The sequence below is a fragment of the Notamacropus eugenii genome, chromosome 3 (assembly GCF_028372415.1).
Source record: "Notamacropus eugenii isolate mMacEug1 chromosome 3, mMacEug1.pri_v2, whole genome shotgun sequence".
NCBI lineage: Eukaryota > Metazoa > Chordata > Mammalia > Diprotodontia > Macropodidae > Notamacropus > Notamacropus eugenii.
The window spans coordinates 301765183-301779572 of NC_092874.1; the positions used below are offsets into that span (position 1 = coordinate 301765183).

General features: G+C 44.9%; 1 protein-coding gene across 3 annotated transcripts in view; it reads right to left on the bottom strand.

Annotated features, from left to right (window-relative positions):
• The window catches only part of PACSIN2 (protein kinase C and casein kinase substrate in neurons 2), a 152430-nt gene extending 139534 nt beyond the window's left edge, over positions 1-12896 (bottom strand). The window contains exon 1 of one of the 3 annotated variants that reach the window (XM_072596338.1): positions 12708-12896. The gene's annotated coding sequence lies outside the window, so the exon portion shown is untranslated. The remainder of the gene's footprint in view (positions 1-12707) is intronic. The other 2 variants (XM_072596340.1, XM_072596339.1) reach the window with 2 other exon arrangements.
• Between the last annotated feature and the right edge of the window lie 1494 nt (positions 12897-14390).

The window sequence follows — 14390 nt, forward strand, 5'->3', positions numbered from 1 at the left end:
CACACAACACAGTAGGGATCCCTGAGAGATCAACAGCTAGAAGGACCTTCAGAAGTCATGTACATCACCCTCCTCATGGTGAAGAAGGGAGGCTGGGGGACTTGCCCCACTTTACAAAGGTAGAATGCATCAGAGGTGGGATTGGAACTCAGGTCCTGGGTCTGCAGGGCTGGTGTTCTCTCAAATGCCCCATGCTGTCTCCAATCCTCCAAACCTACCCCACCAATTCTTTCTATCATTGTTAACAAATTGAGGAACCTTATAAGAATGTATTAGAAAAATCAGTTGACAAGACAAAAGGGATTGGGCTGACAGCAACATAAAGTTACTGTCAATCGTGGGATGGGAGAGGATTCTGGGAAGATGGAGGAGCAGGTCAGAAAACTTTCATCTCTCCAGAATTTCCCTCCACAAAAAAGACAGAACATCACCTCAGGGCAACAGAAATAAACACAGAGTAAAGTAGTTGTCTTCCTCAGACAATCTGAGAAGACCCCAGGAAAGACCCATGGTTCAGCTGGGTTGTGAGGCAGCCTCAGCCTTAGAAACTTTCATTTCACAAACAATGTGGGGGTCTGACTGCTGAGTAGGAGACTGAAGTACCTTTCATTATCAAGGGACACTAAGCACAAATGTGCTGACTAAATGCATCCAGAGTTGTGGTTAAAGGAGAAGGAGCTAGCACACACCTGGTGAGTGCGGCACCAGAGGAGCAGGGACTCTGGTGGCTGCGGGTACTTTGCAAGAGAGCAGAGGCCCTGGTTTCAATTAGGGCAGAAAGGACAGCTGTAGTATGCAGCCACTGGAAGGATCTCAGGGAGCAAGATCAATTGTGGGACAGGGTAACTGGGGGCCCTAGCTGTGGCTTAGAAGGGGAGAGGAGAGACCAAGGCTTTGAGGGAGACCTCAGAAAATAACAGTAAGAAGGATCTGAGACTTGGAGCATCATTCCCTATACCTCAGAATGACAACTTGATTACATTAATAGCTGCTAAAAACAAAATAAAACAAAAAAACAAACAAATAAAAATGAGTAAACAAAGGAGAAAGAACCCAACCATAGATAGTTACTATGAGGATAGAGAAGATCTGGGTTCATATTCAGAGGAAAATAATGGAGCTTTAAAAAGTCACTCCTTTTTCATTGAAAAATGTCAAATTATCCCAAGCACAAAAAGAGTTTTCAAAAGAACTTAAAAAGGACTTTAAAAATCAAATAAGATTGAGGAAAGTTTTAAAAAAAAAATAATAGCAATCCAAGAAAATTATGAAAAGAAAGTCAACCAACTTGAAACAGGGAATCAAAAACTTAATAATTCCTTGAAAACTAATACTGGGCAAGGGGAAGCCAATGATGTTCTAAGACATCAAGAGATCATAAAACAAAATCAGAAGAAAGAAAAAATAGAAGAGAAAGTGAAACATCTCATCAGAAAAACAACTGATCTGGAAAACAGACTGAGGAGAAATAACATGAGAATAGTCAAACTACCTGAAAATTATGATAAAAAAAGAATCTTGACACATTATCACAAGAAATTATCAAGGAAAATTGCCCTGAGGTTCAAGAATAAGAAGGTAAAGCAGAAATAGAAAAAAAAAAATCCACTGATCACCACCTGAAAGAAATTCCAGGAGGAAAATTTACAGGAATATCATAGCCAAGTGTCAAAGTTCCCAGGTTAAGAAAAAAATATTGGAAGCAACAAGAAAAAACAATTTAAATATCATGGAGCTACAAAAAGGAATACACAAGACCTAGCAGCTACAACGTTAAAGGACTGTAGGTCTTGGAACACTATATTCCGTAGAGCAAAAGACCTGGAGTTATGACCATAGGTAACTGACCCAGGAAAGTCAAGTATAATCCTGAATGGGAAAAAATGGGCATTTAACAAACCCAAAGACTTTCAGGTTTTTGTGACAAATACCCCGGAACTTAAGGGAAAATCTGACATATAACATCCAGGAAAAATATAAGGTAAACATTAAAGGGACTCAATAAGATCAAATTGTTCACTTTATATATGTGAAAATACTAGCAGTACTCTTACAACTGTCATCATTATTTGGGTAGTTTGAAAGAAAGGCTTAGACTCAGCTGAGTATGTGTATGACGGGGTGATTCTTTTTTTTTCTTTAACGTGTGCACTTTTATTTGAACTGGTCTTAAGTCAGTGTACAGGTAAAGCTCCTCCCCTCCCCCAAGTACTGGCACCAATCTCATAAAACTCGAAGGGAGACTGTGAAGTCTTCATTCACATCTATGTTGGGGGCAGAGAGGGAATTTAGGGGGCCATTCAATATGGCTGACAATTTTTAAAAAGGAACAAGTATTGAGGTGGAAGATACAAAGAGTGTTTTTAAAGGATTACATTAATTTACATGTAAAGCAATACTAGTACCTTCCCCCTCCCCCACTCCCTGATGGGGTGATTCTAAAAAAAAATAAAACTGCAAAGGGAGAGAAAAAAGGAGTAAAATTATCTCAACACAAATGAGGCATAAAAGGAAAAATGGATACAGAAGAAACTAGTGGGGGGAGGGTGGTTAAGTGCTGGAAGCTTACTCTCATCAGGAAGGATTAAAGAGGAAATATACATACATAAAGTATGTATGTATATATAAAAGTCTTCTAAATTCAAAAAGAAATAAGAGGGCAAGGGGGATAGGGTGGAGGGACTTTTAGGGGGTGGGTAGGTTAAGGAATAGAAAGGTAAGTATAGGTAAAAATAAAGCAGAGGAGAGTAAGGAGAGTTAGGGTAAATAAGGTAAGAAGGATAATGAAGAAAAATAAGATGGAGGAAAATACACAGCAACTAATTGTAGCTTAAGACTGTAAATGGGATGAATTTACCCATAAAAAAGAACTGGATAGTAGACTAAAAATTTTAATTCAAAATATGTTACTTTCAGGAAACAAAAATGACACACACAAAGATAAAACAAAGGGCAGGAGTAGAATTTATTATGTAAAAAAAAGCAGGGATAGAAACACCATCTCAGACAAAGTTAAGGTTAAAATAGATGTAATCAAAAGTGAAAGGAGAGAAATTATACTATTATTATTCAATATTGTTTTAGCAATATTATTATTTTATTCAGCAACATTATTCAATATTGTCTTAGACCATTTAAAATACCTAGACTGTATAAAATACCTGAGTGTGTGTGTGTGTGTGTGTGTGTATGTATATATATATATATATATATAAAAACAGACACAGGAACTATATGAACATAAACACAAAACACTTTTTATACACATAAACTCAGATCTAAATTAATGCAGTAATATTTATTGTTCATGGGTAAAGTCAATATAATTTTTTAAATGACAATTTTACCTATCTACTTATTTAAGGTCATCCCAATTAAATTATTAAAAAATTATTTTACTGAGTTAGAAAAAATAAAAACTAAGTTCATTTGGAAGAACAAAAGGTCAGGAACTTCAAAGAAACTAAGAAAAAAGATGTAAAAGAAATAGATTCAGCAGTATCAGACCTTATTAACCCAGGGATAAGGAACCCGCACCCCTGAGGCCACATGTGGCCTTGTAGGTCCTCAGGTGTGGCCCTCTGACTGAATCAAAGGATTCATAAAAGGATTTGTTCTGTAAAACTTGGATTCACCCGAGGACCTAGAAGGCCACATGTGGCCTCGAGGCTGCAAGTTCCCAACCCCTGCCTTAACCTTAAAAAGGATAATTTGTATTACTTTAAATTAAAATTTTCTTGTATAAATAAAACCTATGTAGCCAAGAAGAGAAGGAATGCAGAAAATTGAGAAAAAAATTTCATAGGCAATCTCTCAGGATAGAATTGGGTTGGAATATTGCTGTGGTGTAGAAAATGATGAGCTGGTTGATTTAGAAAAAAATGGAAAGACTTGGACCTACGAAGTAAGATGTTATCCACCGTCAGAGAAACAGATGACGAGCAGAAATAATCACAGTATGGTCTTACATAGACACACATGAGTGTGTGTGTGCATATATGTGTATGTTTATAGATATCTATACACACATACACACACACATCTCCGCACTTACTTGTAGCCTTCTTTGCAGGGAGAGAAAAGGGGAAAAAAGTAAAAAGGGCACAGTAGAAAACAAACCAAAAAAAAAAACCCCAACAAGAGAGCAAAGAAATGCCAGGAAGCTTCGAAAACAACCTGTAGTATTTATTATATAGGTTTTCTTAAAATGGAAATTTATTGTTTTGTAGTGAATCCTCTCTTACTGTTTGCTGTGTATATGGAAATGTTTTTTCTTTTCTCATTTCATATTTAAATTTAAAATTTTTAAAAATTACTAAAAAAAATGGGATGAAAATTCATCTCTTCATGGGTCTTAGCACCAGACTCAGGTCTCAAAAACCTTCCTACAAGAAAATAAAACCAAAGCACTACACCTCCTTTTACAGGGTAGGGAGTGGCGGAGACCCAAGGCAGGTCCTGAGGAGGAGCTTCTTGGACAATTGGGAGCTTCAGCTATGACAAGACATATTGGAATTCAAAAAGATTTCTGGAATTTTCATTTTATGTCTGTTGCAGAACTTTCCCAAGTGCTCCTAGTAAGCACATCTTTAAATGCACATTGCAATCAGCAATCACAAAATAAACATGCAGTAAACTGACCAAGTCTTTCAGAATGCTTTGCATTCTGAGAGTCAAAAGTTTGGTCCTATGACAAATACGGCAAAGAAAATGACTGTCGGCCCAAACAGCCTGTGTGGCTTCATACTTCCCGATTCAGAAAACAGCCTTTACAGCTACTGAAAAAAATGTTTCCTCTCCAAATGACATATTCCTTGATAAAATCCAAAGGACCCAGTTCCTGGGCAAAGGACTGTGTTTTACAAAAACTGCTGGGAAAACTAGACAGCAGTCTGGCAGAAATTAGGTTTAGACCAGCACCTCATATTATACATCCAGATAAACTCCAAATGGATACCTATAGTTCATGAACAAATTAAAGGAGCAACAAAGGGGACAGGTTTTTGACTAAACAAGTGATAGAGAGGATCACGTAAGATAAAAGGGACAATTCTGGATATATAAAATTTCAAAGTTTTGGCACACACGAATCTAACAGTAAAAATTACAAGAGAAATAGGTAACTGGGGGAGAAAAATCTTTGCAATAAATGTGTCTGACATTTTCTCATATAGAAGAAAATGATCCAAAACTTTAAGACCAAGAAACATTCCCCAATAAATAAATGGTCAAGTATATGAACAGGCAATTGCAAAGGAATACACCTAAGCTATCAGCCATCACGAGGAAAAAATACCCTAAATCACAAATAACTAAACACAGATGAAAGCGACTTTGAGGTGCAATCTCATACCTTCCAGATTGGCAAAGATGACAAACAAGGGAAATGTCAAATGCTAGAGGAGCTGCCAGAAACAGGCACAGCAGTGCCCTGCTGGTAGAACTACAGATTGGTCCAGATATTCTGGAGAGTAATTCGAAACTAGGCTCACTAAGTGACCAGACTGCGTACGTATGCCCTTTGACCCAGCTCTACCACAAGCAGGCCAAAACACCCCCCCAAAGAGGTCAAAGAAAGAAAAAAAGGATCTATTCATACAAAAATAGTTACAGCAGTCGTTTTAATGGTAGACAAAAACTGGAAATCAAGGGGAAGTGCTACTGGAAAATGGGTAAACAAATTGTGGCACATGAATGTGATAAGATACTATTATCTCAGAAAAAATGATGAAATGGACAATTTCAAAGGAAACTGGTTAGACTTTTATGAACCAAGGCTAAGCAAAGTGAGTAGAACTAGGGGAACGTTAAAGAGAAAAACAACTCTAAGAACTTGAGAATTCTGATCAATGAAATGATAAGTCACAAGCTCCAAAGAATGACAGTGAATCACATCACTCACCTCCAAGAGAGCTGATGAACTTAAAATGCAGACACACACTTCTGGACATGACTAACATGGGCATTTGTTCTACTGGACAATACAGATACATATGGAGAGATCTGTTTGGGGATTTTTTCTTTCATTTGAAGGAGCAGGCCAGTGGAAGGGTCATACTAATTTTTAAAAAAAGTTTGTCATTTGAAAAATAGAGAAAAAAACTTTTAAAGAAAATTATAAATTCCACGAGATTTACACTGTTAATCAGCTCCAAGCAGTCATGTCAAGTAATGAGAATGGGACAGAATCAGTTACTTAGGTTTTTACCCCAACACTGCCTCTCACTGTAAAATGAAACCATGTCTCAGAATTGAGAGCTAGGAATGAGGGTATTCAAAGTCGTTGCATTGGGCGCCCTCATTTTACAGATGATTAAAAAAGACCCAACAGGTGAAATGACTTGTTCGAGGATACACAAGAAAGAAGCAGCAGAAATGTGTCCTGCAGACAAATCCAGGGCAGTTTCCACCACAACCAGGATGCCCTAAACTACCAGAGAAATACCTTAAAGATTTTTTTAAAAAAGGGGGGGGGGGAAGGAAATGCTTTGGAATCAATGTTTTAGATAAAGAAAACTAAACATTATTTTGCAGTGAGCTAAGTGACCCTGGGAAATCTTCTTTACCTCTACAAGACTAAACAAATGTATCATGAGTACAGGTACAAAGTTTATCTTGCAAAAAATCATTTAAAATATGGTTTTAAAATGACAAAGAAGTTTCAGTCCATTTTTAGAAAATGGGCTTTATACTAGAAAGGGCAGAAGAGAAGATATCATCGTGGTCATGTTTTATTGTAGAAGAGCAAACCAGAGAAATCCATAAATCGTCCCTCAAAAGCAGCAGGCCTTGTTGGGATCAACAAGAGCTTGCTAATTCAAATGAGTTCTGTCCATCATCCCCAAAGCAAGCTCTCTAATTATTCCATCAGTACAGACACTGTCCATGGTGGCCACAAACACGAGTCAGGCCCACTGACTTCCTCATACTCCCCAGTTTGGTCCCCCATCAAAGACCTTTTTCCCCAGACCTGGCTCCAAAACACTTCTGGCTGCTCAAAAATATGATGTCTTCCAAGAGTAACTGCCCTCACAGCTAAGATGATGCAGAAGAGTGTTCTCATTGCAGGCTCTGAAAGCAATTCCAAAAGGGAAACTGCTCCAAATACTCTGGAAAACGTCAAAGTTTTTATGACTACTGTCCCATTCCCCACCACCCAAATCTAAATAATGCACATAGGGCCACCTTATAAAGATTTTTATTTCACAAACAAATTCTTTTCCTCTGCTCTCTCCCCACCCCACATCATAACTCACCTTCATCTTTCCTAACTTTACCTCTTGTCCTCCAGTGACCTTGTTCCCCCAGCACCCCCACGCCATCATTAACATGACAGCTCACTGAACAGGTTAAGAAGCAAGAAAGCAGCCAAGAAACATGGATCAATTAACATAACCAACCTCTGTAAACTGCATGTATGAAACGTAGGGCATACACGGCCAGAGTCTACAGGATTTGCTTAAATGGTTTTGTTTATAAGGAAAGGCTACGGTATCAAAACACTTTCTTAAAAATTGCACCTGCATTTACTGATGGGGAAAATGTCTTCTCCCCACCTGCTCCAAAGGGACTAGAAAAGTCAACACCCTGAGGACCCTGGAAAAGCCAGAGTACTCCTGCGTGCCCACTCCCCATCTCTCCACATGCTCCTCCAAAGTCCTTCCAACTTTCCGAGGCTTGACATGACCCCTGACCAGCCTCCAGCCACAAGCGCTGGCCCCTGAGGCCCCTTGGCCTCCCACTCAGTCTCCCCTCTTCAATCTGTAGGACTTTCATCCGACCACAGTCACTTCCAGGAGCAGACCCATCTTAGAACTCACTCTCTCAGCTTCCTCTTTCGGATCACAATACCATCCTTTAACACCCTCTCAGCCTCCCCCGCCACCAGGTCTTCATAGCCTTCTCTCTTCCTTCTGCTAAGCCAGCCCATTCACCCACTGCTGCAGCCTCACTTTTCTCCATTCCTATTCTTGACCTCTCAGTTGATCAGGGGCAAGACACACCATCCTTAGCACAAGAACCCCTTTGCTCCTTGTTATGCCAATCCTCAACCCTGGATCACCCCCACCATCTGGCGCCCCAATCCTTCTCCCATGATGCTAAACAGATATTGGAAACCATCCCAAGGTACCAGCTGGGCTGACTCCAAATTTATTATTGAATCTCAACTGGGCCCTTCCTCCTACTTAGCAATCGTTAGTTTTCTATCATCACATCCAACTATTCAAAATCTTCTCTCTCAAGCCCCCAAATCACCACCACCAATTCCTTTGCCTCTTTTGGCAGGTAATATACCTCCCACTTCACTGAGCAAATGAAGGTCATCTGTCAACTCAATTTCCTTTCATTTTTCACCTGCCTTCTCAGGAAAAGGCCAGCCTCTCTACCCATGCCATCAATCTCCCTTCAGTCTCCACCTCCCCTATACTTTGCCATCCCTTTGGATCTTCTTTTCACTACAAAGCTCTTAAAATCATTTTCAGGCTTTCACTCCACCCCAGCTGCTAGGCAGTCCCTTCCCATCCCATTGCTCTACATCACTGACAGACTTCTTGAAGGTGACCAACTGTCTCTTTCTGGAAACTACCTGCTATCAATGTCTTGTGTTTCTACATCATATTCAGTTTCCAAGGCATCCCTCCCCATATCCCCTGTACCACCACCATTCCCTCATAACAAAGCTGAAAAAAAAAAAGAAAAATAGTTCAGCAAAACCAACATATCAATTGCACCTGCGGGTATCCATTATACTCCAAAGCTGTGGCCTCCAGTCCCTTACCCCACCCTCACCTCTGGGCAGAGAGGGAGGTGGGTTTTCTTCATTCTTTTACAAACCAAGCCCCAAAAATCTCTTCAGGGCTAGATCCACAGGTCTTTTCTCCAGCCTTCTCCTCCTTGTTCTCTCCAAGGCTGACTCTAACCGACTCCTCCAGGATGCCTTTTCCTCCTGACATCTAATGCTCCCTCCTGGCTTACTTCCTCTCTGACAGCTCCTTCTCAGGCTCTCTGTCTGCAGGTTCTGACTCCAAATCTAAGTCTGTGGTCATATTCATGCCCTTCTCTCCCCTCACACAACCACAAACTGCTGTCCAGCCCTACCTACCCCTTTCCTAGATGATTGGCATTGATCTCCTTGAATCCCTACTCTTTCTGATCCATCCTCTGCTCCACAGCTGCCAAAATCATCTCCATAAGGTACAAACGGAAAGATCTCACAATCGGCATTTATGCTTAACAACCCAAGTTAAAGGATGCATTCCTCATGCCTGGTAACAGTAAAACTGTTTTCTCAGGCCTTGCATTCTAAAGGGATTTGTTTGGAAGTATCTGTTGTCTCAAAACAAAAATATACCAATAAATTTGTTTTAATTAGCTCACTTTACAGTGCCAGGGCATACTCTAATACATCTAAAGTACCTCATGTGAAATGGTAAACTGCCTTCTGAGCTAAAGTGTGGAGCTCACCAATGGCACACTTCAGCATGTTTCCTAAGCCAAAGAGCCAACATGGGCACCATCTGTCCAAATAAGGGAGCCCTAATCAGACTCTACACAGGCTAAAGGAACACAAGAGACATTCTTCCATTGCCGCCAACTTGCTCACTGAAATGACTGGAATGGAGATGGCCCAGGGTTTCACCTCCCAAACCTGATGCCCACAGGTCCATGCCCTCTGAGGTATGTAAATGATCCCTGCTAGAAACCATCACCAGATGACTTGAGCTGTGGAATGCACAGGGATTTCTTCACCAAGGTCTTGCTGCTCTTCAGCATTCTCCAACACTCTATTTGTTTGGAAATAACCAAGTCGATACTCTCACTTGAGCAAAGTTGGGCATGACTTGTATGATCTGTGTTAGGTCACAATGAAACCCTGTATCAGTCATGGTGTGACTGGAGAAGAAAGGAACACTAAATAATACAGAATGGATCGAGCAAACTATTAAAGTCAAGGAACTCATGCATACATTGTAATGTCCCATCATATCCCAAAACTGTCCCTGTACAAATCAGAGGCACCAGTTCTATCCTCTGGCTTCCAGGGAGACAAACTAAGCACTCAGTAAACATGTACCTTTAAGAAAAGAAGAAAAACAGAAGAAATGAACAGCTCTGGAACAAATGCCCAGGCTCTCCCACTTAGGAATGGGGACTGGCCATCTGTAACCTTGACTGGGTTTCTGGAACTCAGCTGGAAACATTCATTAACCACCTGAAAACTAATCCATCTCCCTCTCCATCGCTCATTACATCTATGTGGCCTCCTAAAAACTTCAGCTCAGAGGTAACAACAAAGATCGTGGATACCTCTCCGGAAAACAGCGAGCAAGACTGGTTATGGCTGGTCTTTATCTGATTCTAGAAGAGCAGAAAGATTCCAGAGACCCACTCACTGATCTACTTCTCCAGCTTAGGTCACCTCTCCCAAGTAATAAGTATTATCCATCTTAATGGTCCTTCATGGTTTCTAAAAGATGCAGGAGAACTGTGCCCCCAAAAGCACCACGCAAGAAACTTTTTCGATCCACTGGCCTCCGATTTTGCCTGGGCAAACCCTGCCAAGGTTGTCTGAAGGTTTAGGACTGAATTTATATTTGCACAGAAGAAAAGTTTCCCATACTGAGCAAGGGAAATAGTAAGTGAACCCTGGCAACCATACAAGGACGAGTCTGACGAGGGAATGTGAAGGCAACCAGCACTGCCCCTGCAAGCTGCAGGAGGGGAGACAACATGAGCTCCTCAGGAGAAGTGCAAAGGAGGAAGCTGGGGAGGAGGGGGACAAAGGAGCAAATGTTCTGCTGCAGCTTCTGCTGAAATGCTTCAAGCTGATCTGGATGATCATCAGCACCTCTGGGAAAGCCCAGAGCCTGGGCTGCTTCGTAAACAGGACAAACAAGTCACTGTGGAGACTTTCAGCCACCAGGAAATGGGGAAGGGGACGGGGGCAGAAGAGGCAGCTCTCCTAGGGGGCCTGACTCACCTCCAGTGCACTGCTCTCCCTCAGTCCCTCCAAGGGCAGCACCGGCTAGGCTTAGGAAAGGTTCCAATTCCTCCCCCAGACCGAATCTTAGATAATCTGAGGGGGGTCACTACAAGTTTATGCTCCACACCGCAGATGGTACAAATGCACTCCTTCTGGGTGGAGGAGGGAGGAAATAGGGTGCCACTTGTGGCAGATCAATGGGGCACCCTGGGCTTCCATCAAAGGCAGTTTAGGAAAATTCCAGGGTTCTGAAAGGCTACCACTCAGTCGATCCTCTGATGCTTTCTCACTGCCCTCTCTTCCCCACCAGCCCCCATCGCAGACAGCAGGGGAGGCCTTGGATCCCTCCCACACATAGGAGAGTGTGTCCCAGAAGGGGAAAGGGAGGGAGAACAAGGGACTGCTATTGAAGCAGGATAACCCCAGGGGACCTGAAAATAAGCCCAGCTGCAGAAGGGCCGGCCAGGCTCCCAGGGCAAGTTATTAAAGATTCCAGCTTCCTGCCCTTCCAAAGAAGGCCCGTCCCAAGCAGCAACAATCTCCCCACACCCCTCCCTCAGCTAAATCATCACCCTCTCCAGCTCACCCAATGCCACTAACACACCCAGGTTCCTCACCTCAAATCCAGCAGCTTGCTCCTCCAAGAGAACCCCACCCCCAGGAACCCCTTCCCCTTCAGCCCTCTCAAGTGTCTCCCACAAAGGCCCCCTTAGTCATTCTTTACGTTGTGTGCAATGAGCTGTGTACATGCCAATATCCCCACTCACCCCCCAAAAAAACCCAACCACAACCTTGTAAGTTGGGGGAGGGGGGAGAAGGAGCTGTCATTTCTCATCCTTGCTTTCCTCTTCTGTTAGACTGGCTCCCTCTTTTGCCCCATCCCATATGTGTGTGTGTTTGGAGAGAATATGTAGATAATTATTACATAATTACTATTTAGTCACACGTATTATATCCGTAACATATCAAAGTGGATATACACGCCTATACAACGGGTGGGCGTGAACATAAAAACCTCCTTGTATTAGTTACATATTCACTACATGGAGTAAATATGAAAGTGGACACACACGTATGTGACATACGTTATACGCACATACACCGGCACTTTCACTGCGGATGCTGAACACGCAATGCCCCCTCTGCCGGCCTCAGTTTCCCTCACAGTCTAAGGCGGGGCTAGACCCCGCAAACTCGGGGGCTCCCTTCCGGGGGGGCCGCTCCGGGGCGGGCGCGCGTCTGCACCTGCTCGGAACTTCACCTGCGGGGTCCAAGGCGCCCCTTCAGTGAAGGGCTCTTCCGGTCTCCCTTCCCCCCAACCCTGAGTAGGTGCCTAATGAACCTTCCCTGGAACGAAGGGCGCTGCCTTTCTGGCACACAGTAGGCGCTTTAGGAACTCCGACCCGAACTCGGGGAGTTCAACAAACCCCGGAAAACGCACCGGCCCCTCCCCCTCCGTGCCTAGCCGCGGGTCGGGCGAGGAGGCGGCCCTGGTCATCGCAGCCCCGGAGAGCTCGGGTTCAAGTCCCGCCCCTGCGGCCGCCGCCGGCCCGGGCGACCTTGGGCCAGTCCCGGCCCCGGCCTCGCGCAGCGCCCGCGCGGCGGGGGGGCCCGTGCTCGTGCCCGTCCCACTCGTGCCCGCGCTCCTCCTCTCCCCCTCCCCTCCCCCTCCCCCCTCCCCCAACGGTCCCCGGCCCGGCCGGGCCCCGCCGCCTCGCCTCACCTCGGCCCGGGGCCGCAGACAGCCCGCCTCGGCCCGCTCCCGGCCTCCCGCGCCTCCTCCCGGCCCTGCTCACGCTCGCTCGGACGGACGGACTGACGGACCGACGGACCGAAGGACAGACGGACCAACTGACTTCCCCGCCCGCCGCTGCCCAGCCCAGCCCCAGCCGGCCCTGCCTCCCGCCTGCCCGCTCCCCATTGGCCATCTGCCCGAGGGGCAACGCCCCCTCTCGGCTCTGCCTCCGGTCATTGGACAGCCCGCTCAGCGGGGGCCGAGGGAGCCAAGGCCACGCCCCCGGCGCGCCAGAGGGAAACTCTCTGAGCACCCATTGGCTGGTTTCCCCGTCGATCGGAGCTGGTTGCTATTTAACCAGCCGGAGGCGAGGGGCGGGGGCGGGGATTAGTTAGTTACAGTTTCTTAAGGGCTCAGAGCCCGGTCTACGTGGGGCAGCCCCGGTGTCACCGCCCTCCCCGGGCCTCGGTTTCCCGCTCTGTAGAATGACAGTGGGGTGAGCTTGTCGGGACCCCAGGTGGGGCTGAGCCGGCCTGCGCTGGGCATCGGGGGGACCCTCGCCCAGCACGTGATTCCCCCGACCCCCGGAACCCCCCCAGGCTGCCCCTCCACTTCTTGGGAGGCAGTGAAGACCCCGAGGGCGGAGGCCGGCGCCACGGAGCCCCCCTCCTCGTTTACCTGGTGGGTAACTTGCATTGCACTCGCTCCAGCCCTGTGCCCAGTACCCAGTACCCAGCACGGAGTAGGTGCCTAATAAATGTAGATTGATTCATTTCTCTCAATTCCCCACGCCCAGCCCGCGGGAGGGGCTTAACAAATATTCATTGATTAGGTCCGCACCTGGCACATAGCAGGGACTTCACCAATGTGGACTGATCAATCGGTTTCTCTGTAATCCCCATACCCAGCACAGTGCCCGCACACGGTAGGGGCTCAAGAAAGTCTCACTCTAGGTGGAAATTTGTTTAGCTGGACTATGCCTACCTGTTACAAGGACTTGGTTTTTCTTTTCTTTCTCCTTTAAGGAGAGTGGACGACCAGAGAACATAGGGAGGGAAGAAGGCAGACAGAAGCCTGCATCAACTTTTTTTTTTTAATGCAGAGGAATGAACAGAAGAAAGGTCAGAGTTAACACAGAAAAGCAAGATTGTCCTTACACTTAATGGCAGCTAGTGCATGCCATTGTGACGAGAGCACCAGGCCTGGAATCACTAAGACCTGAGTGCAAATGTAAACTCAGACGCTAACTAGCTGAGTGACCCTGCTGGAGTCACTTCACCTTTTCTGCCTCAGTTTCCTCAACTGTAAAATGGGGATACTAGCAGCACCTCTCTCCCAGGGTTACCATGAGGTCAGAATCCCTCCAGCCTAGCAGCCAGGAGGCTCCGATCTCATCCCAATTCCAGTTCTGCTTCCTGTTCTCACTAGGTGACTTGAGGCTTCAGTTTCTCCTTCAAGGACAGGCAAGTTCAAGTACTGTGACCTTGGGCCAGTGACAGTCTCTCTGAACTTCAGTTTCCTTATCCATCCAATTAGGATTTACTCTGGTCATGGGGCCATGGTGAGCCTTGAATGAGATCATGTGTGCTTTGCAAATATTCAATCTCTGTAAAAAGTTCAGCTATTACTCTTCAAATTCCTAAGCTCTGGAAAGGAGCAAGTCCAGCCCTC